Source organism: Atractosteus spatula, chromosome 3 (assembly GCF_055471065.1).
Source record: "Atractosteus spatula isolate fAtrSpa1 chromosome 3, fAtrSpa1.hap1, whole genome shotgun sequence".
NCBI classification, from domain to species: domain Eukaryota; kingdom Metazoa; phylum Chordata; class Actinopteri; order Semionotiformes; family Lepisosteidae; genus Atractosteus; species Atractosteus spatula.
Window position 1 is genome coordinate 5,350,443 of NC_142708.1, and position 26,471 is coordinate 5,376,913.

Below are 26,471 nucleotides of genomic sequence, written 5' to 3' on the forward strand. Positions count from 1 at the left end.
ATGCATTCATAAAGTGAGAGACTGCATTTTTATATGTACACATCATATAACAAGGGTGCTTTTAATCAAAGGAAATATATGAGGAGAACTGGAAGAAAACACACCAGACAGAAACGGGCAGGGTGATCATACCAGCCAGCATAATCAATTAACAGGGCAGGTCTTTTTGGCAAACACTGATGTCTGACCCTCCCTCCTTAAAAATGCTGCAAGGTTTTTGTGCCACAATCCTTACAGACACACACAAATATCCTGCAGGAGTTCTTCAAGAATCTTAATGGGGCAGAACCTACAGTAATACTTCAAAAGCTTCAATGGGAAGATCCTGCAGGACTCATTCCATGAGAAAAATAAAGTGTAAGGATCTGGGGCACAACCAGCAGCAGTCAGTAGCACTGTTTCATGCAGGAACTTTACAGGCTTTCTGAGTGAGAGTACCCAGACATCCCAAATCAGAATATCTTGATTTGTCACCCCTCTCCCAGAAGCTGAGTCATGTCCTGATTTTAGACATGAATTTTCCTTCATTAACTATACTTCACTGTTTGTCTGGTTTGGGGAGCATTTTATTCAACATATTCAAGCACACAAAAGGCTTTGGTTTGTTTTAAATCATCATGTTAAAAATACAGCTCTTAAAGTATTGGGCAATCTCCACCAAAATGAGCTGTACTTTTTGGATGTCATGTTATTAGAAGAAATAAACACCAAAGCCTCATATTAACCCTTCAGAGCTTCTTCTTATGCTTTTTCCCAACCAATGTAGAATGCCAAATCACAGCACTGTCAATATGTAACATAATAAATATCGAGAAGTTAGAGTTATTGTTCAAAATAATTCAAATAAATTACACTATATAACACCTTTAAAATCAACAATCACAAAACCCTTTACAATCTATAAAAAGCACATTACACAAAATTAAAGAAAATTACGAAGCCAGGAAAATAAAGCAGATACAGAAATTAAAACAACACAAAACACAAAAACAGCTTTTTTATAAATGTTATGTTTTTGGGCTGGACTGAAAAGCACCCAATGTGTCTCAGTCCCTGATTTGTATTGGAAAAGTGCAAATCTGAAGAACAAAAGCTGGGAGAGGGGAGGGAGCAGGAGGGGCAGAGAGGCAGAGGCCACTCAGGAAGTGCAAAGTGGAGAGAGGTGAAGAAAGGTTTGAAGACAAAACCTGCATGAGAATAGAGAAGATCACACAAAAATAAGTCGGCCATTGAGAGAAGGGGCATGGTGTGAACCTAGTTTCAGGATGAGTTTCATTTCTGCTGTCTTTCTGCTGTGGGAGTTGAGAAACCCTTCTTGGAGAACAGAGACAGAGAGATCAGAGTGATCATGGCCATCTGAGGTGAAATGAGAAACTATGGGCTTGGAGAAATCTTTAATCTTCATAGCCCTAACATGTTCTCTGAAGCGGTCTCCTAGTCTCCTTTCGGTGTCCCCAACATAGATAGCTGGGCATTTTTTGCAGGAGATACAGAAAATGAGGTTGCTGGAGTTACAGGATGTCATCTGGGTGATACGGAATTGACCTCAGGGGCCCTGGATGAGTGTAGTGTTACATATGTATTTGCAGGTGATACAGCGAGTTCTGTTGCAGGGTGCCTGGTGGGGATGATTGCTGAGTGCGGTCAAGGGAGCTGTGAACCAGAAGTTTATGCAGACTGGGTGGTCGGCGGTATGTGATGATTGGGCGGTTAGAAAAGGTATATATAATATGTTATACACCCAGAGTGAGAACAAAAATATCTTTCGAAAATATGTATCGGATCTGAGGCTCAGTAATTTCTGTTGATACATAAAAATAATATAATATGATAATTTCCCAGCTAATAGAAATTGAGTATCTTAGTTCCAATTTGATGCCAAGACCAAGACCTGCAGAAATCCTTTTTCTTTAGGGAAATGGAATGGGACCGTTTCTTTCTGCACACATCTTCAGTTCAACTTTAAGTGTCTCTTAAGGAAGCACAATTCATGCTTTCAATGTGGTACTAAAATAAGGCAAGAATATAAGTGGGAAGATTGGCAAGACTTATGTCATACAGCCTTTACAGACCAATTTTAATCAAGTGATCTCACCACCTGTAGACTGCAGACAAATCTGTTGCATACGATAGAAACAACTGGGATCAATTAACAGAAAAAAAACAATCCCGAGACCATCCTCTGTGTGCTGTATAACACTTTTTTAATCCTGATAAGGAAATGATCATTGAAATTCAACCCTCGACCTTGTCTGCGGTGGAGTGACATCCAGATTTCTGCACTTTAACCACTCCGAACTACAGTAAGTGAAAACCATGATCCGTCCAACTATTTGATTCAGGGTCACAGGGGAGCACGGCAGGATACACCCTGGGCGGGACACCAGTCCATCCCAGTGAATACCACGATGCCACAAGCCTTAGAAATATTTATCATGAGGTGTCATGGTTTTTCCCTTGGTGTGGTGCAGGAAGTTTCACTGAAGCCACATTGAGACCACATAACTATCCTCTGGTGAATCTACCAAGGAAAACTACTTTACTGCAGATGGTGAACTGCTGCTGAGATGATGAGAATAACTAAAGAGGCAATCGGGTGTAAATGTGCTTCGTCAACAGCAGGGTTGCTATCTTATAGAATGTAGCAGATATTATGTAACTGCATGCTTCAGAACATATACAAGTACTGTACTTACGGCAAACTGTGGCACATTTTGTGATTTTGAGAAATATTATATAATGTATGATGATGCCTGACATAGAACTGCCACTCCTCTCATCCTGTAAAACACAAACAGTAGTGTACTCTAGTCTGTGACTTGTAGTGAACCAACAGATGTTGCTCGATCCTGACCATGAACCAACTGGAGAACACATTAGTAACCATGCCCACATGAGACAGCATAAAGCATACATGCTGTGCTTCTGGGATCCTGTAAGGGGAAAGCCTATGAACTATCATGTTTAGGTTGTTAAAATAGTTTCCTATGCTGGGCTATAAAACATTTTTATACGACTGTACTGTAATGTACAGTAAAAATGGAGCTCCTGAGAACCAGCTGAGCAGTTAGGTCCTAAAGTCTGTCTTGGGTTAAATATTCAGTATAGTGTATGTGCTGAAATGCATTAATAGCTCAACAAAGTATTGTTGGTTCAATCACTGAAAACAAGAACAAAATTACAGATCAAAGGATCTTTACAGGTTATCAGTATGAAACTTGTTGTCCTGTCAAAATAAAAACATTACAAAGTTAGCATCATGTATGACCTCCCTGAGCACCCATATAATCCTCACAGTGTTGATGAACAGACCTGATAAGCCTACAGACAGACTGCTGCTCTTCCTCTGTTCCCTTCCTATTCATGGTTTTTAAAAGATCACTTTGTCCAATTGTCATCAAGCTACTGGTCAAATGACTGAGGGCAGCAGGACATTTCCCAAAGCTTTCTGGGGAATGTAGTTCAGGCTGGAGCTGACATGTTTCCTCTACTTTGCATCCTCACGCTAAGTTAACTGATTTATAGGCATGCCAATACTTTAAATAATAGCAGCTGCTTATATTTATACAGTGTTTTTCAGCCCAAAGGAGCACTTTACATAGTGAGGTGCACCCCTCTGATCCCCCCACTGAAGTTCAACAACCACTCTGGTTACGAATAGCAAACATTCTGTGCAAATAGCCTACCTTTACAGCAGATCAGGAGAAGCAAAAAATGACACTGCAGTTAACACCCCTGCTTTTATGAACAGAGCTATGTGATCCTTAATGACTACATGCAGTGGAACTTGGTTTAACATCTCATCTGGAGGATAGCACCTCCATCAGCACAGTATTTGTTCATACCAACACTGAATTAGAAATATGCTGTACATAAGAAGACAGAAAGAAGAAGCTTTAAATCGGTTTCCACATCTACTTGCAGACAGTGTGATACTGTAACATAGAAGATCAGTAAAAATAAGCATACTCTGTAGTACTCTTACAACATCTGCCCAACTGTAATTTCAGCCTTCATACTTCTTAACACAAAGTGAGACTGTTGTACAGTATATGTCATCTTGTTCTCCAGTTCCTGGCGAAGGATCAGAAAAATACTTATAGCATTTCAGCCCCCGGGCCTATAAGAACATAGACTTTGGACAGTTTCATGTAAGTAATAAGGAAGCCTTTATTTCTCACCACTGCTATTAGATATTCAAAGTCTTAATACATTGGAACATTGATTTATTTTTTTCAGTTGTTTTCACACTTCTCTTTTTGATCCTATAGGACAAGAACAGCAAATTTTTTAATTGTTTCTACCTACTGTAATAACCTCATCATTGTGATATCAAGAGGTAAAAAAATATAAAATATATACTGGACAACTGCAACAGCACAGAGCATGCTAGGATGTTACAGCATTTTCAATTATATGTTTTTTTTGGTCATCAAGTAAAAACTCAAATCTCAAATCTCAAATGTGCTTTGAACAAAACTTATGTCAAAACCACTGCTAAGTACATTAAACCTAACCTTACACACATTTCTTATAGCAAAGCTGGTGAACACATTCTTGTGTCTTGGAATCACAAATAATGATCCATGTACTTTTCATGTTTTTCTGGGCTTAAACAGATTAAAACTAATGAAAAAAGAGTTTAGATATAATTAGAACCCAATGTTATTTAATACTGAGTCTGAGTCACTTTATGAAATGGCATGCCCTCCAGATTCAGATGTACCCTCAATGAAACAAGAACAAAAAAACATCATCTAACAGGAAGATTTGCATATTGTATAATTTGTCCTGCTGAAAAAGCCCCCAAAAAGCACAAGAGTCACATTTATTCATGCTTTTGTTTCAATTTTGTAAATCCTCCTCTGGCAAATCTTACACTGACAGTTTGACAAGATTGACAGCACGGCCCCTGTACTTTGTGCTATGAGTTTAAGGCACTGCTGAGGGGTGTCTGTTGAATATGGCTCCAGGCAGAACTGCTCTTGGCCCCTCATGCCCTTTTTTTGATGTTTGCCTTCAAAGTTTGAAGCACAGACCCCAAACTCTTCTGGTACATATTAGAGTTCACGAGTCCCCCATAAAAAGGACTCCAGAAATTTGAGGTGATAAACCATCCCAGAACATGAAAACCCTCTGCCACATTTGTAAATACCAGTCTCCTCTTTTACTAGACTCATCTTTACAACCCCACTGCTGAGTCTACATCCATGCAGGTAGGGTCAAATGGTAGTTTTCCACACTTCGTATCCACGTTTCCAGCGTGTATTTGATATTTAATACCGTAACTTTAATACCAATATCTTAATTATCTAGAGGGCTGTGGGAGTATGAAAGAAGTTACCCAGCCTTGTTGCTGAACCTGATATCCTGACTTCTTTCAAAAAAAGGTCTGGATGACATCTGTGGCTCAATTAACTACTAGCTACCAAATGAGGCTACGTTCTAAGCTCTAGCTGTTGCCTTTGGATTTATAGTATGTTTGCCTCCCAAACCACTTGACTTAGAGTCCATGTTGGCAAGGTACTGTACACTTGTGTCCTCTTCCTGGCAGTGGCCACTGTACCGGTAGCCTAAAGTTTCTTAATAATGGACACTACAGTGGAAGGAGGTAGGGTCAGCTTTTTGTGAATTCTTGTATTCCTATTCCCCAGCTTGTGGAGGTCATTGACCATTTGTCTACAGTCTTCAGAGAGCCACTGATCTTAAATAAAATGAAACGTGCTACTATTGAATTCTGTGTGTTACATACTGTATTGTGCTTTTATACCCCAGGGACAAAGAAAAGTTTCTGAGGCTTCTGGATAGGTTCACAGGTTTTCACTGTACTTCCAAAGAGAAGAATGTTGTCACAGATTAGTTTTTGTTAGAATTAATTTAAAAGAATACTTACAGTAGAAGTGTGAATATGCTGGCATTTTGTTAATTATATAGGATAAATGTGACTTTCCTCTGTGCAATGCAATTCGTCCAGTATAACATTAGAAGTATTTTAAGCCTTCTTATCCAATCTTTAACTTATGTTACGTTTTGTGTGCCTATTTCATCAGAGGTATAAATACAGTAGATCTGGAAGGCTTTGTGTTTGTTTGAGGACAACATACTGTACTCACACTGACACATCCACACCAAGAGCACCGTATATTATAAAATGCAATAACCAAATCTAAAGTCTGTGATAACTATGAATTTACAGTATATTGAAATACTGTAGTAAAGCAACGTGGCAATAATAGGTTTTAAGTAGTAACTCTCTGTGTTATAGGCCACAGGGTGACAACAGAGGAAAAGTGCAGTCTGGTGTTCATTATGGCACTTTCTGTTACAAACCAAATTAGATGCATTTAACAAAGCATATTATAGATACATCTTACTGTTTTTTGTGTCTCATGCTTTTATCCAAAGCAAATTAAGTTCACACCTTTTAAACTACTGTCGGGTATGCTGTATTTTACTGCAGCAATTCAGCCAAGGCACAGTACCTTGGTCAAGCATTTTGAAGATGAGCGGAGAGATTTGAATACACAACCTTTCTGCTACAACTCTTTGTGTAAAGAGTACAGAAGTAGATTTTAGTTCTGTCCAACAGTAGTTCTTACCTTATACAGAAGTCTAGCTAAGGAGATGACTTAGAACAGCTAGATGTGATAGATATGTTCATTAATGAGTGACTCTATGCAGTTGCATAGTAGCTTGAAAAGGCAAAAAAAAGGATAATAACTGTGAAAAGCTAATAACTGAAATGAAGCATTTTAGAAATCTAGCATTCAGAATCCTAATCACTGCCCCATACCAATACAAATTCCACAGAACATGTTAGGCAAAAAAAACTTGGTCTTGCTAAATTTAATGTAGATATAAAAGGCTGGAACTTAGTTAAAACTTAGTTAAAAAGATCGGAACTTGTACAGTGATCTTAGTTTAAACATCCTTCAAAACTATAAAGCTATAAAGAAGAAAAAACATAGACGGGCAGAGCTTGAAGGACAGGGGTAATGTGCAGAGGGAGCTGGGAGCTATGGAAGGGGTACAGACAACAACTTGAAAATGAATCCTTGCTTGCTTTTGTGGTAACTGAGGGAATCTTGCCATATTGTTAATTAGGCTTCTTGTTAAATATTTGGTTTCTTTGAAAACAGTAGAAAAAAAGCTCTGGTCGAATGTGGCTTTTCTTTATATTGCTTAGCTTTCTGTACAGTAGGTTATTAACATTCGTGAGGACTCTGCTGCAAATAGCCAAATTCACATATAATCAAGTCCAAATTTTTACCATTGCATAATGTACTGTGGTATATAGTATGTACAGGTATGGTTAAAAGACATAAGCATACCTCCTTTCTATGATATGATAAAGTACTAATGCATTGATTTTAAGTTACTTAAAATACCATGGATCAAACAAAACAAAACAACAGCCATCAGAAACTTACAGTAAACAGCTGAAATAAGCAACATGAATCCCTCCTCTGTATCCAGCTGATGTCTGCACTTTCTCTCTTTGCGACCATGACTATCATGCCGCACTGTAATGAAAAGGGCAATGAAACTGTCAGGCTGTAAAGTCGTCGTTCCTGGCTGTCCTTCCTCACACTGCAGACACAGAACCTGGAGTGTACGCTACAATACAAAAACAAGACCAGGCTGAGATGCAGACGCTCTGTACTGGGCGCTTGGGAAGGGGACAAAGAGAAGCTCACGATCCTAGTCTGTTGCATGGCTAATCTGAAAGTTGCCCTCAACAACGTTTGGTTCGGTTTCACCGCACTCTGCTCTTCTGCCATCCAGGACCCCGACGTCATCCAGGAATTGAGACTACGAGAATTTGCAAATGTTAAAATTTACAGATGTCTTCAAGGATTTTATACTGGAACTCTGCGTCACAGTATCACGGTGACACTGTGTTGAAGACTGCCATGTGTGGTAGCATGATTGTGGATATTGTTGCACTTTAATCACTACAAACTCTGATGAACCCCAGGGGTGAAAAGATGATGATCAGGCAGCTGTTTCCATTTATGGAGGAACCCCATAATTTGCTACAGTAACTGTATTGTCACTATAAAGATACCAAACAAGCCAAGTTAGGAGCTCTTTGGTCTAATATAATTTGAACTCAAGTAATTTGCACTACAATGACCTGAAAACAGTTAATGACCTGGTTTTGGGAGGAAAATGTTCACAGCAACTTGCAAGATGCAGGTCAGCAGTAAGTTATTAATTGATAAAATTTACCAAGCCTTGGTATCTCAATCAGCACAGTAGTTCCTAGGACAGAAGTAGTTTAATTTGAGACAAGAAGGTTGTGGCTCGATGCTCCATTACAATGATACTATTCTTGGAGTTAACTGGACAGTTAACTAGGAGTTAACTAGGGACTGCATACTGCTAATGAAGAAAAAGAAATGGTGGAAAGAAGCCTTATGTCTGTATACAGGCACCCCATATATTCATCCTTTGGGTATTAGAATTATCCCTCTCATTTGTCATTAATTGGCCAATTTACTGCAAAGGCTGTGTGTGTAATGCATCGTGGTTCTCAGAATGGTTTATGACCATCTGCTTTTCAGGTGCAGACTTTAAAAAGCTTTGGCTGCCAATGAAGTATGACAAGTTTTGACTGAACTGGTGCAGCCGTTCATAACATTTTGATTAAAAAAACATGATATGGTGTTCCTACTGTAGTACTTATACACAGTTTCAGTGAGAGCATTTATGCTGTTATTTTTGATGGAATTTTGATATTCAATTTGACCTAAAGTTAGAATGCTGAAATATTCAAAGAACAATGGTAATATTGCAAAAGGTGAGTTAAAGTTACACCTTACACAAAATGTACATTTTTAGCTGTTGCACTATGTCTAATAAAATTTAAAAATCAAAGTTGAAACAAACTCTGGTACAGGGAACCCACTTCACTGTGCTGCCAGGAACAGATGCTCTCTGTACAGTAAATGGATGGTCTACTACAGATGCATGTAATTCATCTTCAACTGATTTAAGAAGCATGCTAGTAAACCTATAATCCACGAGGGTCTGTGTGCGATTAGGGCAATAAACTGGGTCTGCCAGCAATTTGTGCTATGAATTCCTATTTTACCACCAGGGGGAATATTAATGGAGGCATGCACAACAAGTACGAGGGGCTACAGGAAAGCTCACTGTAGTTCTAGTATTGCACCAAAATTAATTTGATATTTTATAATGTCCTGCCCGCTGCTTTGCTCACATAATTCTAGGTTTCACATGATTAATTGCTACAGGCACCGTGCTGCCCTACACAGAGGTGAATAATGCCTATTACTTAAAACAGAGCCCAACCAAATACATTCTTGGAAGGGAAAACTTGATTTTTTCAAGAGCTGCCCCCCTTCCCCCCAACATACATCTCCATTAATTATATGAAGTGTGTTTCTAATATTCAGTCTCCACTAAAGTTAATATCTTAAAAGTAGGCTTGTTTCGGCGAGACCAGCCCAGATCTCTTGGACTGATGATGTAGTGCTCGCAGGGCCCTGTGGAACTGGCCGCCGAGGAGTCTTCCAAAAAACCTGCATGCTCGTTTCACATTTACATGACATCAAGTGTAAAGTCAACATTTTCGCCTCTTAAAACGCTCAGCGTTTGCAATTGCGCACAAGTTGAACTGAGGTTTAAATAAACACAGCGAGGTTGTAGCGGAAGACGAAGGATGTTTCCTCACCACTGAAATGGCACACATTAGAAGAACGTGGAGGTGTCATGCATCAAAGCCTATGTTATTTAACTAGTGCCACTCTGAACTAAGTAGCTTGCTTGTTTCATTTGACATATAAGGAATTCCCACATAAGTTAATTTTTCAACTTAATGTAAATGATAAAGGATCAGCCTCCTTTTATGATGTACAGTACATTGTACATTATTTTGCTTTCTTATCGCACATGGTAGTAAGATTTAAAGACCATGCCACAGAAAGGCCTGACAGTGTTGTGAGCTTCCACATTTCTGAAGCAAGCAGATTTTGTATTTCTTAGAGAAGGATGGGTTTATTGTTATGACTTTTTGAGGCCATAAGCTAGCACATAACAAGAATGTTCGGAAAATAAGATCATTTTCCTTTTAGATCTCTGATTATACATATGAAACATTGTTAAGGACTGGATTTGTTTTAATACGCTTATTGCTTACGCATCTAAAGCTGTGAAATTGTAAACTAACAACAGCAGTGCAAGATGGACAGAAATACACATGTACTGCATTAATATATGTTTACAGTCCTGAGAGAAATCTTAACCACTGAAGTTGTAAAATAATGTTTCCTACAGTATATTGATGTTTATTGATATTAAGGGCTTTTAAGCAACAGAAATTTGACATACTACTTTGATAAGCAACAAAAACATGTTTCTTCTGTCACATGCAGAGCATTTTGTAAATTAAATATTGTTCTTTGATGCACAGATGATAAATTACAGAGGTCAAGGGGACTAGCAGTTTATTTGCTGCTGCTTTGTCAATGACATCACTTTTTAAGGTTCCTTTCCTGTGGAGCTGAAATTTCATCTCTAACTTCCTGCAGAGATCTTGTGTACTACCAAAGGATTCATAAAAGTCTCTCAAGCCTTCCTCTTTCAAAATAAAGCTAACAATATGACATTCTGAAAAATGACTTAAGAAGATTCCTAGAAAGCCTGTTCCCCCAAAGTGTTTTTAGAAATGCAAAATCCTTGTTTTTTTACAGCTAGAATTTCACAATTTCTGAAACAAACACGATAATTTGTACCCTTTCTTTACTAACAAAACAAGCCGATGCAAACACCGGATTGTGTGTGGTTAAGGTTTCTTTGCAGGATAATCATTAAATCACATTCCATTCCTGTCCTGCACAACTGACTTGAATGGGCAATATCACATGCAGTCCTCAATCCAAAAATATTGATGTTGCAAAGAAGGTAAGCTTTCTGCAGTATCCTCTTAGAAAGTAATATTTCGAAATACAGCATGTACTGTACATTGGTTATATTGCATCTAGTTCCACATGAGCCTTTCCAAGTGATTTATAGAAAACTAACCTAAAAGCACAGAGATGTTTTAAAATTATTTACTGTAATTACTAATATATCACAAAGCTAGCAAAAACTCTTTCTCGAACAAATAGGACGTATTACTTTATATGATTTCTAAAAACTGAGACTGTAAGCTACTTCAGCACAATACCTCTGAACAACACAGGCATGCTGTGAATTGCGCTAGGGAAACAAAAGGCACTCTGTTTTATTTAGTACAGACTGTGGCATAAAAATAATATAGGCAGTAAGTATTGACTCATTCTTCACCTGAAGATGCTATGCAGGTGCAGTGTTAAGTAGAAAATGTTGATAACCTGGTAATTTGACATTTAATTTAGGGCTTACATACCAATCAACACTTTAACAATACATACTTATGACCCTTTTAGTTACTGCCCACCTTATTGGTGTCTTTTCCATTTTCAGCTACTGCAAAAAGAGATTACAGCAGGCCTTTTACATTTCCACAGCTGTGCTTCATGACTTAACAAAGAGTTCAGAGCGTGGTTTCTACATTACAATACATTGTAAGAAAATATAAAAATTAAACATTTCAGGCAGAAAATACTCCTACTTTTAATTTAAAAACAGTTAAAACCCTTAAAACCCTTCAAATGTTAAACCTTACAATGCATGACTCTACAGGAATAATTATTATTAATTATCTGTAATAACATCTCACGATATTGGTTAATTATCTGTAAGCAAGATAGAATTGTCTAAAATCTAGCTTGTCAGGAGTACATTTGAGAACACTACTGTATATATTGATTTTGTGCAGACAGAGTTCTGCACATGAGGGGTAAGAAATGGCTGAGAGCAACCCTTCAGATGTGGGAAGAAAAAAGAATAAAAATAAGAAAGCAACACAACAGCTCTGCATATACCCAATCATCCTTGAGAACCATACTGTGAACGACAGCTTTCTTCTTGGGCATTCCTAATCAGGAGGACATGAAGAGCAAAAAAGAGGTTGCTACACAGGAAAAGGAGACAATTTAATCCAGTCCTGTGAAAGCATCCGAATTAATGGGAGCTGGTTTAAGGCTATTGAGTCAGCTTTCCTTATGTTGACTGTTGTGGGTATCAGGAATGATCCAATGGGGAGGAGGGCTGAAGGCTTTCTCCAAGACTGGCCTCTGATCTCTTGCCAAGGGATAGAAATCAAACTCCCAGGCACCCAGAACGTCTGGCTCATTCTTCTGGGGGCACTGTGAAAAGAACCTTGCTTTAGGAGATGGGTAACTGAATACAATCTCCTGCAGTTCCAATTAGAATCACATAGACAGTCTGGCTTCAACTCTCCGCAATAGCTCGCTTCCGGAGACAAGACTTTGTATCTCTGAGCCGAAAAGGAAGATGCCATACTGATTTCGGAATTGACTGCTCCAGATTTCGTGGCTACATGGCGATCACTATCGGAGTGCATCAATTGGGTATTAAACTCCAGCCTAGACTAGATGTTGACAGGCAATGGCATCTTGCTCTCTAACTCCCTAACCCTTTTGACTCCTGCTGAGCTCATATATACTGCACCATGAACGACTCTATGGAGCCACAGAAGTCACACAACATGGGACCTCCATGGTACAGCTGGGTAACTATGGCTTATCGGTTTAAGGAGAGTTTTATTCAGGGTTGTCTGTTTGGCTCTGTAATGTGTATTTTATTTAGACACTAAGCCTGACTGCTGAAATACAGCGTTTGCTAAATTTGTACACTAACAGAGGAAATTCAATAAAGGCATTTATCATACACAGGGATACAAAAACAGGAATAAACAGAAACAACTGATCGCATGTCCTTTCTACAGTATATGGTCGTGGTTCATCTTTAAACACATTACTCCTTCACATTAATGCTTACCTAAGAAAACCACATGGTTATTGTTTTCCAACGAGAAGTACACTACTCTGGCACCTCTGGTCACACTCCAGCTCATCGGTTATACCTCACAGTGGATTATACTTTCTTTATAAAATACATTTACATTTATTAACATCCCTTAGTTCCTTCAAACTGTTTAACATGAAGGCAGCTTAAAGGTCAAACAATACATCAACTGACGCAGTGGCTAATTCAAGCTACAAAGGGGAATAAGGGCATCTCAGATTAACCTCCCATCATGAGCAAATGACCCATGTCAGGGATATAGTCTCCACAAGCTCCATTGATAAGTTAATACTGATTCCTTCTCTTTCAAAGCCCTTTCTCCTCTCCACCCCTGGGGCTTTCGGTGATGTGATGGGCGCCAGCCAAAGCAATAAAAGGCCACTTGTAGCTTGGGACTTTTTTCAAAATGGCACAATACAGTTTCCACGGAAACAAGGGCACCAGTTGCAGCGGTCAGGTCTTTTGCTTTGAGAGGTGGCGGGTGGCGAAGGGATCGGCAGGAATGAGCGGATTAGTGGTCATTAATTTGACTTGCTTTTCCTCTCCTTTCACTGCACATTTGCACTCCCCAGGTCCTGAATGCAAAGCAAGTGAGATCCCTGCTTTGAGGTGAAATATGCTTCTCCTGAGCAAATGTAGATGGTTGTTTAGCTTCCATCCAACTTTCATTGAACTCTAAACACTTCTTCATCTGAGTCCTAATAATACTGCTATCTGAGTGGGCCTACAAAGCTGTCCCCGTGTTGAATTTCTGCCTGCAGTATACGTCCACATGTGCATGTACCATGTACTTCCTTCGACGCTGTAGTAGAAGTGGGTACTGCTTGATTTTTATGGGATTCTTCCATGAAGTCCGAAATCTGTTTAACATGCATAGTATTTACTGAATAAATACTGTATGTAAGCGGTGCATTTAATCAGGCAATTCAAATGTTAAAACATTAAATTTGATTAAGCTTTCGTGCATTGAAAGACTTTATGTGGTGTCCTATCACGCATAGATGCTCAGAAATTATTTTCTCAACAGGGATCATTTCAAAGTGGTGAAACATTACAGTTTGGATTATTAACAAAAAGACAAACTGATGGATTTTGTAGATATCTACAGTACTACATTATTTCACATTAAAAGGGATAGGTACTGTATCTTCCCCAGTGAGATCACTTTGGCCACTGCAGTTGGGGGGAAAACTGTGCTACTTGACAATCTATTGCAGAACAGCAGCTACAGTATGTGTTGAACCTGTGAAGTAATTTGTATTCATGAGGTGAGATTTTATTAATGCGACAAAATAGTTTAATGTTTTCATTTTCTATTCCGGTAGTCTACATCACAAATGTAAAACTCACATAATTTCCATAATATCCAGTAAATGTTAAACCTCACAAACATAGTCAGTTATATATAAAATAACTAGTAATGATTTCATAGTTTGTAATCATTCATATTTTGATCTTTTGAGAATGATTTGAACACACATTTATATTTCATAAAAAGAAATATTGTTTCACCAAATAAAAAGACTTACTGAAGTCCAGGACACTTTGAGAGTCTTTTCACACTTTTAATCGACACGTGTTAAACCTACACCACAGAAATTTAGCAATGCATTAACTGTTTAAAGTAAATTGTAAGGAGGAAAATAATACATGACGCATCTAAGGGGTTTGTTTTTCTTTAGTTAATTATTGCCATTTCCAAAGTAGGGCTCTCCAAACAGTTGTTTAACTCTGCTCTCATTCTGAGAATAAAGCTACCAGCTTGCGGACGGAAGTGGCACAGGAAGCTCACACTGCAACAGATCCTCTCAGAAGACGATGATGCCACAAAATTAGTATGGTGGTGCAGTACCATTACTTAATTCTTTGGAAGAGGCCTTTTTCTTACAGGAGGATGTTGTTTTCCGTATAATATGCAGAGGACTAAACTCCCCAGTATTGTTTCCATAAGAATAATCTGAGATATTTCTCAGATCATTTTATATCACAGCACATTTCAATTCCTGCAATCAAGTTACAGGATTAAATGCAAGAGCATTCTCTATTCAACATTGTGCAGCACTGTACTGTAGCAGGATTGCTCAGTGGGTCTAGCATGCACACAATGGAGTCTCTTTTATGAAATAAAGAAGATGATCAGTTCAATGCTGCTTCTCGAAGCTGGGCTTGACTTGCCTGCAAGTGAGTGCTCAGAGTGCAGCTTATGAGCACAGATACCTCAAAAGTGTTGATTCCCATGCTCAAAAGAACTTCAGAGGAAAAATCTCCCACTTCACATTACTGTTTGTCAAAAACAGCTTCGGTCAGCAAAATGAGGATCTTTAATACAATTAGATAAAGAGATTTACAAATCTAATTTCAAATCACTTTACGTCCCAGGGTATATACACCGTTTCCATCTTGACCAGAAGCAATTGTAAGTCACTTTTGATAAATGTGCAGAAAGATGGGACCGCCACCCCTCTGTGCCAGTCCAGAAGGACTGTAGCTGCCCTCCATGCAAACATCAAACACAAAACTCTAATGCTGTCCAGTGTTTTCAACATTTTCTGTGGAATTTCATCATCCTCCTGCTGCATCATCATTGTAAAGGCTCTTAATCACTCTCGGCAGTGATAGTGATAATGACATATTCAATCTCTGCAGAAGTTACTGGTGCCTCCTGACTATCGCGTTTCACTATCCTTGCACTGAACAGCTTGGGCAATATCCTGCGGACCTGTCCTAAGGTGTCAGTTAGTTAGCCAGAATACCACTGATACCACCTGATAGTCATTCTCCCCAGCCCAGACCTTCACTTCAGCACCTGCAGCCCTCTTGGCCAGCCGAGACCACTCGGCTAATCAGTTTGCAAGCACTGCTTAGAAGGCCCCCTTCTTTTACTTGACATCTTCCCTCATCACTGGAGTCCACCTATCGGGCCTAGGGTAGCCACCACAACAGGTAGCCGCTGCCTTCAAGCCACAACACTGTGTGGCTGCCTTGATTAATGAACATGATCTGTTCAGACTTAATGTCCAACATCTCAATTCCTGAGCGGGAGTGGGGTGTGGGGGTTGACGTCTTTCCACATAAAGTTATTCCCCAGAGGTTTCAAGGTGACCTGTACTGATTGTCTGGGCTTCCTGAGTCTATCCAGATGATGTCCTAGGCATCAGATACAGGTTACCACAGTGTAGGTTTAGCTAAATAGCTCTGCCCCTCTCTAAATTTCAGTGTGCAGAACATGCAGCCTCAGGTCTCAAGATATGACTGCGATGTTATAAGGTACTCTGGAACCAGGCAGTCCACAAGAAGCACAGAAGTCCAACAACAGCTCAAAACTCATGTTCTCAACAATCTCCCAGCCACTCAGACCCACTGAAGCTCAGCAGGTGTTAGCCTGGCCAATACCTGGGTGGGAGACCTCCGGGGAAAAACTAAGGTTGCTGGTGGAAAAGGTGTTAGTGAGGCCAGTAGGGGGCGCTCCCCCTGAGGTCTGTGTGGGTCCTAATGCTCCAGTACAGTGATGGAAACACTATCCTGTAAGAAAAGCGCTGTCCTTCGGAAGAGATGTAAAACCAAGGTCCTGACTCTCCGTGGTCATTAAAAATCATGGGGTGTTTATCTAAAAGAGATTAAGGGTGTAAAACCCTGAGTAGGACTCAGATGTCCTTGCCAAATTTACCACTGGGCTTTAACAGTCATGGCCTCCTAATAATCCCCATCTCTGAACTGGCTCTGTTCTCCTCGCCACTGAGAGCTGATGTGTGGTGAGAGTACTGGATCACTTTGACTACTGTCGAATTACCCAGGTCGGAGTCCCCACTACCTGTGGAGTGGAGTGTCTACAAAAGTGCTATATACTGTAAATGTGAGGATTATTATTAAATTCCAGTATGGGTTTTAGCATAGAAATTGTTGATCAACAAATTTCCCTCACGGGATCAATAAAGTATCTATCTATCTATCTGATTCAGTCAGAATGTTAGACAGATTTCATCTTTCACCGCACCTGTCCGGAACTTCAGTACTACCTTGATACAATCAGATATATACTTATTTTTCCTATAAAAAAAAAACATGAGGTGAACTCTGTCCAGGAAGATGTGATTTAAATAAAATGGCAGCCTGTCAAACACAACAAAAAGAGTACAGTGCTGTTTTCTTCTTGGCAAGTAAAGAATAGCAAACTTCATTGTTAAAGAGCAACATGAGAAATAATAATGTTTAATGTTGCATCTCAAATGGGCTAAGAGCAGACAACGTAAAAGTCTGTTGTGCTTGCTTACTCACATAGTTACAGTAACAGATCCTGCAGGCTGATATCATAACTTTCCCCACTGCAATTAAAAACCCATCTGGCCAAATGAATGGAAATGTGCATGATCAGAATATGAAGTACCACCGTTCAGGGCACACCTGTTTTGAGTTTAACACATTTGCAGACTGTGATCAGCGGAAAAAAAACAAACAAAATTAAAGGACCCCCACCTACCGAACAAACAGTTTACGCAAAATCATAAATCATTTCTCAGGTGTAGTTAATCACAGAAAAAAAGGAAAATATTGGACCATTTAAGCTAAACAAGTCTTGGATCGGAGCACAAGAAATGCTTCAGACTTTCTCTGCACGCTGAAAATACCCTCCCCAGCAGCATTTCAAAATACTATGACTTTCTTTGCTTTTTTGAATTTGACTACATTTAATGAGCTCCAAAAGATAACACAATGCTAACATTTGCAAGTACTACTGAGTACTTATTCACGTGAAGTGGGAAGGCAAGTCAAACTATTCTTTTCAGATTTTGCTAAGGATCAAAAGTTTCACCAAAGGGATTCTCATACTTTCTCATGCTTTTCTTTTTTGTATGTTCATTTTTTGTCTGTTTCTAAAATACAAAGGTTGATCACAAAACAACCTCTCTTAATGCAGTGTTTTTATTGTTTTGGGTAATGAAAACCTTAATTAGATTCTAATGAAATAAACACAGTACCTCTCCAAGACACTTAACAAAGTTTAGTACAAATTTGATAGCATGCACGTCTTAATTCAAAGAGGTACTTCACCTGTCTTTGTATTTGATCATTTTCCCCACCTTCACAGCCGAAACGTTGTGTTTTCTCTCTTCTCTTTTCAGCATGGATTAAACCTATTACTTGTTCCTTTGATCATTTTCTGTGCATGTTTCCCAATAGGTACATTGACTTAATCAGTTGTGGTTCATGTAGACTAAAGGATTTAGTTTTGAAAAGAAAGACTCATGGAGCTCCAGGGGTTGCAATGGATGTACAGCTTTTGCATGTACTGTACTCATCAGCATTGTGTGAGTCTCAGTATACTTGCCACTTTGAAAATGAATTATTTTGCTGACCTTCCATTGTTTTATTTTCTGATAAAACCTTGCTTGGAAGACGGTCTTGTACCTTCAGAAATATTACTAATTTTACTAGAGTTTACTAATATTCTTAGCATGCATTAACGTGTTTTACACAGTTTAAAATGTCCCGTTCGATAAAACTGCATGGTAAGAAATTTTCCTGTTTACATTTCTGATGCACTTATTATTTTAGACACGATGTTTCTCATTAACACAAGGTGGATGTTGACTGCCAGAAAGCTGGCACTGTTCAAATGAAAATCTGTGTTACATTGTGTGAGTCATTGAGTCGCTGCGTAGTACAGTGTTATCATACTTTCACATGTTTCCTTCATGAACATCAATATCATATTGCCTGGAGATCCCATTTACAGCTGACAACGTTCTTAAGGATTTGCAATTGCCAAAAGACACACTAGGATGAACAAATAAAAAAAATAGTCCGACAGAAGAAATGCAAATCCTAGACAGAAAATGTAACTACATTTTCACTTTCTTACCCTTCATCGACTTGCCATCCCAAAGAAACAAACATTACACATGATAGCTCGAGGCCACATATGTCTATCTTGCCAAAAACAGAGCTGTAGTCTGAATCTGCCATTATATGGCCTATCAGCTCATTAAATGGGGATGTCTGAGAGAAGAACATAACTGCAATAAAACCTACAAATGAGGGGATTACATTCAGCCCGTCAATACTATTTTTTTTGGTTTTGTGTAACAAAGTACCTCTTTGTTTTCAGTTTTAAACACATTTTCAATGCTATTTACCAAAAGGCTATGTCCATTTGAAGCCTGAGACATGTTCACATGTTCACATCTTCCTTCCTTGGTAAACCAAAGTAGAAAATGACCACAGGTCACATCGCTGAATAAAATTTCTGTGCGAAGCAAGAACATATCAAAATGTCTACACCCTTCAAGAGAGAATCGGCTCAAAATGTGTATTTTCACAAAGCCTGAAACTTCTGCTTTCCCCAATGTCGTCCTATTGAATAACAAATCCTACACTGGAAATCATTTAGTCTTTTCTAGGTCATTTTTTAAAGATATCTATGAGAAAATACATACAAAGATATACAGTATACTAAAAGCCCAAAGAATAACTTTAAAATACCCTGTGCAAAGTACTGCCGATTTTATTTGAATTCATTTGCTTGAGAAAACACTACTGTCATGACCACTCTCTTACAAGAAGCAATGTCACGTTATTAATGAACAGTACTTTATAAGCAAGGGATTATTTACTCCACTAGATACTTCATACTTCAAGTTCTAAAAGCTGTATACACAGATCTCTACAGCATCTCAAGGGATTTTCAGGATGATACATATTAATAAACACATCAGTCTGTTTTAGTAAACAGCAGTCAGTTCCACATTTCGGAAACTGCAGTGATGGGGAGCTCAGTAAGCAGCCAGTAGATTTGAATGCTGTCCATTTTCAAAAATTCTACTTGCAAAATAGCGACATTAAAGCATATTGTTCGTATTAACGCAATTTATAAAAAATTAAGTGGAACAAATATTCCCTAAGGTGGAGGGAGGTCATAAATAAACATTTTACATGGAATTGTATTCCGAAATGAATAATAAAAAACTGGAAAATATTATTTCATGTGTCAGACAGCAAGTCGAATGTGAGCACTTTCCTTGGAGAGAAACTGAATCCAAGACAAACCTCCTTGCCTTCTACCTGAGTCCACAGTGGAGGCAGAGTGACAATTTAAATAAACCCAAACCTCGCTTTTGAAGGACAAAGATTGCGCATAAGTGCAGTCAGAATTGGCCTGATGGATACCTCCTGAAGGGTCAAGGTTTATACACAGCGCAGACGGAAACGGAGCCAAGCAACTGGAAAAGCAGCTTGCAACAGGGCCACTCTCTAAGGCCCGATAAAGAGACGGATCTGAAGGTCCGTGTGAGATTTTTACAGATGGTGCTGTCTCACAAATGTAGTCCAGCAACATTCAATCTGTACTATCAGCTTGCAGTTTTGGATTCTCCCATTTTTTGGGACTTCCTGTACTTGCGTATTCAAAGTAGCAAAAACAAAATCCACATGCCTCTTGCCTAGGTTTAGATGTTCTTAGAGTATGTGTTTGACAGGAGATTTGTGGATTGTTTATATATTACAGGAACATATTCCATGTCAAAGAATGATTCACTATTGGTTTTCTTTGCCTTATCGGCTATTACAAACTGAAAAAACGCAATGGATACATTTAGTTTTTTTTACAAAATTACAAGAAACAGCATAGTTAAGAGGAACAATTTAACTTAAACGAGACTAACCTTTTAAATGCTCTCCATCAAAAGTGCAAAGAAAGGAAGCTGAACGATAGCTTTTCTATCTCACACTCCCTTCCGAGTCACAGATACTCACTTGATCCGCCTGTGCTGGCGCCGGAACCAGAAGAGAAACAGTTGTGCTTTTGCACCAAGCAGAGGACTGGCACAGACACCTAGACATGAAGCACTGACTCGCACACTGCTGCATCTGAGAATCCCATAGCCGACTCTACGAGGCTCCGAGCAGTGCCACCCAGGACTTTCAGCTTTAGAATTCCTGCCAGATGCTAAAGAGGCAATCTTGCCCTTGGAATAAAGGATTTCCACAGATATATCACTCAAGTGCCGATGTCGTGTTCAATTTCTTCTTGATACCAACGTGACCTTGGCTCAACCAGAATTAGCAAAGTCATATTTTTTCAGAATTGAAGCTTACAAAATGATGCTAGAATACAATTTAACACACCAGTCAACTCTAACTTTGATCACTTTAGCACCTCCAAAAAAAGACTTAAGCACGTGGTGGATTATTACAATATTTATTAAACCTTCATGACGTTGCATATACAGCACATCGATATTAATATGTTTAAGAAGAAGTAAGCTCCTCAGAGGGTGGAGGAATGAGACTGAACAGGGAAAGGTGAAGAGGTCCCCAAGAAAACTGTAGTATGGCTGGCAACACTTAAGCACATTGTGCATGGTGCAAGTCTAAGTTAAAGAACAGAAGCCTGACTTGGCAGTTCTGGTGAGAATGAAGTCAAGTTTCAAAATTGCTTCCATGCCTTTGGCTCAAAACTGAATGAGCTTTTCTCTTTATTTATTTATTTATTTATTTCTTCTCCACAGGAAACACTCAGGAAGATGAGCCACTGTTGTCAGCAAACCACTGACTTATTTATATAAATTCCCTGTAATCCTGAGGAGAACGTAACTCACAGAATTGTGTATACAGCAAGCAAGGGAGAAGTGTGCCATTAATATCTTTGTCTATGCAAGATGTTTTCATGCATCACACTAATGATAAGAGATGGAAGTAATAATATTTGACAGCTTAGATTGTGTTTATAATATCTGATGACTGAACACTATTGATGGCTGCTAAGCTCCATTTGGTATTAAACCCTTTTCTACAGTATAGTTGTTGTTTAAAATGGGATCTATTGAAGCTTGTGCTTAAGTGTGTTATAGTTTATGTCTTGTTGACTCTAATGGGGGAAGACGGTCATTTTACCTGTTCAAAATTAGCAGGAAAAAATGGTGATTACAACTGTGATGTTAAATACCAGCATTGTCACCCAAAAGGTTCTATCACACGCACAGTAACAGCAATATTTATATATTTATATTTTGAGAATGAAAATCTAAATAATCATCCCTTCAGTGTTTTTTAATCATAACAAACCTCTCTACGATTCAAAGGAAGGAAAGGAACTACAAAACCGCGGCCATAAATGCGTTCATACTGTATCTTGTCAAGTCTTCAGTTATTGCTACAGTATTTTCTGTCAGATGAAAACTTTATACTGTTTAATTATAAATTATATGATTAACATTGAAATGTGTGAAGCTCTCAACTCTCTAACAGCGTATAAAAAATACATTTGTTGGAAAAAGAAACGCTGTTTTCCTTGGTAAGGTCTTCACATTCATGATTTTGAAATCGCCAATTAGTGGGAGTTTCACGACATGTTAATGAGAAATCTATTCTTTTTAGAGTTTTTTTATAATGTTTTTTAAAAATGCTGTTCAGGGCATCTGAGGACACCACTGGGCTGACAAAGTTTTTCCACTCATAAGCATGGCTTTATAAATTCCAAAAGCCAAGCGACAGAAGTACTTTCTTTTCCACTCATGACCGGGGAGCTTGCCATGGGAAAGTGAGCTACAGAATGCTGTGACTGTCTACCAGAAAGCATAACGTTCATGTGGAAACCTCAAGTAACCTCAGATTCAGAAGTTATGTGAAAGCCCTAACCCCTGATAAAAAAGGAAAATATAAAAAAGAGAATAGTCACAGAGAGTGATGCCGACCTTTAACACACCGAAAGACCCACCGTTCCAGGTCAGGTGCGTATTAAGAGCATGCAGTCACAATGAATTGTCGGTATGAATATTAATTAACACTCATCCAATCACAAGAATATAAGAGACGGAATTGTCTTCAGACTTCTCATTCCACCTTTTAGTACATACTAAAAGTCAGAATTAGCAGGCACACACACACAGTTGTATAGTAAAACTTATTAAACATTGTTGTGGGACTCAAAAATCAATACTGAGCCCTACTGTGGGACCTCAGTGCGAGATGAGTTGAGAGAAAGGCAGAGGTATGCGGGTTTTGTGCCAGGATGGATACTTCTACAGCATAATGGCTGAAAATGGCTCACTCTTCACCCTACACCCATTCGAGATGTCACTGCTTCACTGCACTCCTCTTCATAGCCTTTGCACATTTCTGCTCACTGAACCCTAAGAGCTAAGCAACCCCAGCCATTTTTCAGTCCAGGCCATTGGAAGACTTCCATCGCTTTGGAACAGGTAAAGGAATAACAGGTTATTCCATGCTGAAAAGAAAAGAAAAAAGATACAATCTGTAACCCTTTCTTTTCAGCATGTAATAAACCTTTACCTGTTCCTTTGCAGCCTACGCATGCTGATGCAGCTCCCTGCTTGAACTTCTTTAATCCCTTTCTCCCTTTAATTAATTAATTTATCTTAATTGTCTAATTGACAGTTCAGCACATCAGCTGGAACAAAGACTTCTGATGGCTATATAATAGAAGAGCCATGACTGCCCAGCCCTGCCCTAAACAACAAGACCTGACACAAGTGCCAATCCAGATTTCGGGGTAGATGAGGTTTTTCTACTGCAGTTTGTCACTCATAAACTGAATACAAAGTCTAATCAACCAAATTAGCACATCTGAGCAAAACAAGAATGATAAAGTACACTCATTGTACTGTATGCTCATACACAATGTGTAATACAATGTGTAAAACACCCCCATCAACAAATTAGCCCCTCTTGACCTCTAACAAAAACATATAGCACACTTTCACAATGGTGATTCCCAACAACATCTGAACACATCATATACTGTACAATACATTTGTTATAACTATATAGTAGGTGACTACGTTACTTCAGAAAGAAAATATCATATATCTCTAAATAAGTGAACATACTGTATCTCTGGAGCAGTTGGGGTGGTGCGGTGGCACTGTGGCTAAGGATCTGCGCCTGTGGTTGGAAGGTTGCCGGTTCGTATCCTGCGGCCGGAAGATGAATCCTACTCCGTTGGGCCCCTGAGCAAGACCCTTAACCCCAACTGCTCCAGGGGCGCCATATAAACAGCTGACCCTGCGCTCTGACCCCAAGCTTCTCTCCCTGTCTGTGTGTCTCATGGAGAGTAAGCTGGGGTATGCAAAAAGACAAATTCCTCATACAAGAAATTGTATATGGCCGATAAAGTGATCTTATCTTATCTTAAATTCAGCCCAACAGTAGTCAAGTACAAGTTAACCTTAGCACTTTTTCAAATAAACAAGAAATATCTTCATTCCTTTTACACTACTCCATGACTGGAACAGTGACTACTGCATTAACAAGCTGTGGACATCAGTGATCCTTTACAATTGAATAAGCTGTTGGTGCAAATGTTCAGCTACCCGAGAACTGCAGTCTGTAGGGGGGCCCCTTATTCCTAGGAGTCAGAGGGAGCCCTGGGTGCCAGCCATAGCAGGCTTTGAGCCGACTTCTCTGTGTTTCTGATTAGAAGAGAGGAAGTGATTCAGAGTCTTGGTGACAGATTGTGACTAAAAAACACAGACTCTGATTAATGATACACGTCTTGTTGGACTGTCCTTTTATCTTTCACATTCATTGAGCAAACCAGCACGTGGTTTTCATTCTGAATCCGGGCTCCATCCTGGGATAATTTACTCCATTTTGAGTCATTTGATTTCTGTTGCTGCCGGACAGTGATACGTTGCATGTGTTTGCCCATTTCGTCTGGGCCAAAACGTGCCTGTTTCTATTAGCATCACTGGTGGAGAAAATGCACCAGACCTTTAAAAGGCAAATGCGTTTTATAATAAACTGGTAATGATGAGTGTATTTCAAACCACAAGTACATGGTAACTTTTACAAACCTCCAATTTACACTAGAAATGAGAGGATGTAAAACATTCGTAGCATTATATTGTTTTCATTGTCTGCGATTCAGATTGAGGCAACAAAACTTCCAATGATGTAAGAGTGGCCAAATTACAATGTAAACGTGCTTTAGACCAATTAAATTTTGCTACTACGTGTACATAACAGTAAATATTTTCATGAAACCGACAGACAGAAGCTGACATTTTTTAGATACATTAAATTCTTGCAAAAAAGAGCAACCTGCCAACCAACTAAAATCCACTCATTATAATGAATGTTGATAGGAGACCACGTTTCTCATTTGTGACTGGTGAGCAGCAGAGGGCCGCTTAGCACAAACTCTCGCTCTCGCCCGTGGCCAGACCAGTGGTTTGCGACAACATGGCAACCATACAGTACTTTCACAAAGTTCAAGATTTTGCACTTAATTCGAAATTTGCAAAATTCCGCGATACCGTCAATTAATTAATTTTGATACCTGGATTTAATAACCGGTCTGAGAAACTGGGACTGAGATTCCCTTTTGATTGATTTTCCCAATCTTCTCTTGTCCAAATTTCCCAAATGCAACATACAATTAGCGACAAAGGAAAAAAACAACTGGGTTTGTCAGCTTTATCAACCAAACGAAAAGTATTAGCAGACTTTCCTAAAGGCCTCACAATGTGACAAGCTTGGGGCTACAGTTTATAAGACAGAAGGTCTGTCTTTAATTTAGAAATCACAGGACAAAAGGGGCTTGAGCTCTGGCTCCGATACCGGTTTCTCTGTGTCCCCCTGAACAGGATCACCTTCACTGTCCTCCGTCCGCCACAAGAGCTGTAGCTGTGAGCTTCGGAATGCATGGCCCATCACCGGGCCTCTGACCATGTCGCGTTTCTGGCAAAAGCATGTGCTAAATTCTGCCAGCTGCGTCGGACAATCGGAGCTTTCTTTGCATAAAGAGCTCTGAGACTATCACAAAACACGGTTCCTGATTCTATTCGACCAGCATTCTTATGGACAACACTTCCTCTGATCAATAAGGTGCTCATAGCTACATACTATAATCCAAAGTAAGGAGGCCAGGGGGCCAGCTCTCACTTCTAAGATTTCTTGGGTTCTTCCACTTCTAGGGGCCACATCAGTCTTTCTGCTGTTTCCATACAACTACTTGAGATCATGCCTCAGTACAAAACACTGAGCTGTCAAACCAACTCAGTTTTGACATCAGCGTTTCATGACACTGACAGGAAGAATGCAGTTATAAAGTGCAGCGAAATCTACAGTCTCGCAGAGTGTGCTAATTGTTAACATCAGGGAAAAATGGGAAAGCACATAATTGCAATCTGAGTTACAGTAAGAAACTTTGAAATAGAAGACCACTGTGAGCATCTAAAGACACACGGGAGGCATAGCCTCCCCCAGTTTCATTTATTACTATTTATATAATAGTTTTGACATTTTAAAACTGAACTAAGGCACATATGGAAAACGTCAGAATTACAAAAAATGAGGTTCTGTTCATTAAACATCCTCAGATGTGTGAGATTTTGCATTCAATTCCCCTTCTGAACTCAATCACCAAGTGTTCAGACAATAGGATGCTTAAAAGATTAATTCTGGCACATTTGTCATTTAGGCTTGATTGATGTGGTGCACAGTGATCATGTTTGTATATCATGTTTCACTCTCCTGCATAGGCTGTAGCTTGGTTATTGGTAACTTTGATATTT

The 26,471-nt window shown here is 39.1% G+C and overlaps 1 protein-coding gene across 1 annotated transcript in view; it reads right to left on the minus strand.

The window, feature by feature from the left end:
• Positions 1-26,471, minus strand: part of xrcc4 (X-ray repair complementing 4) — a 166,091-nt gene that overhangs the window by 22,708 nt on the left and 116,912 nt on the right. The gene's annotated exons all lie outside the window — the stretch shown is intronic.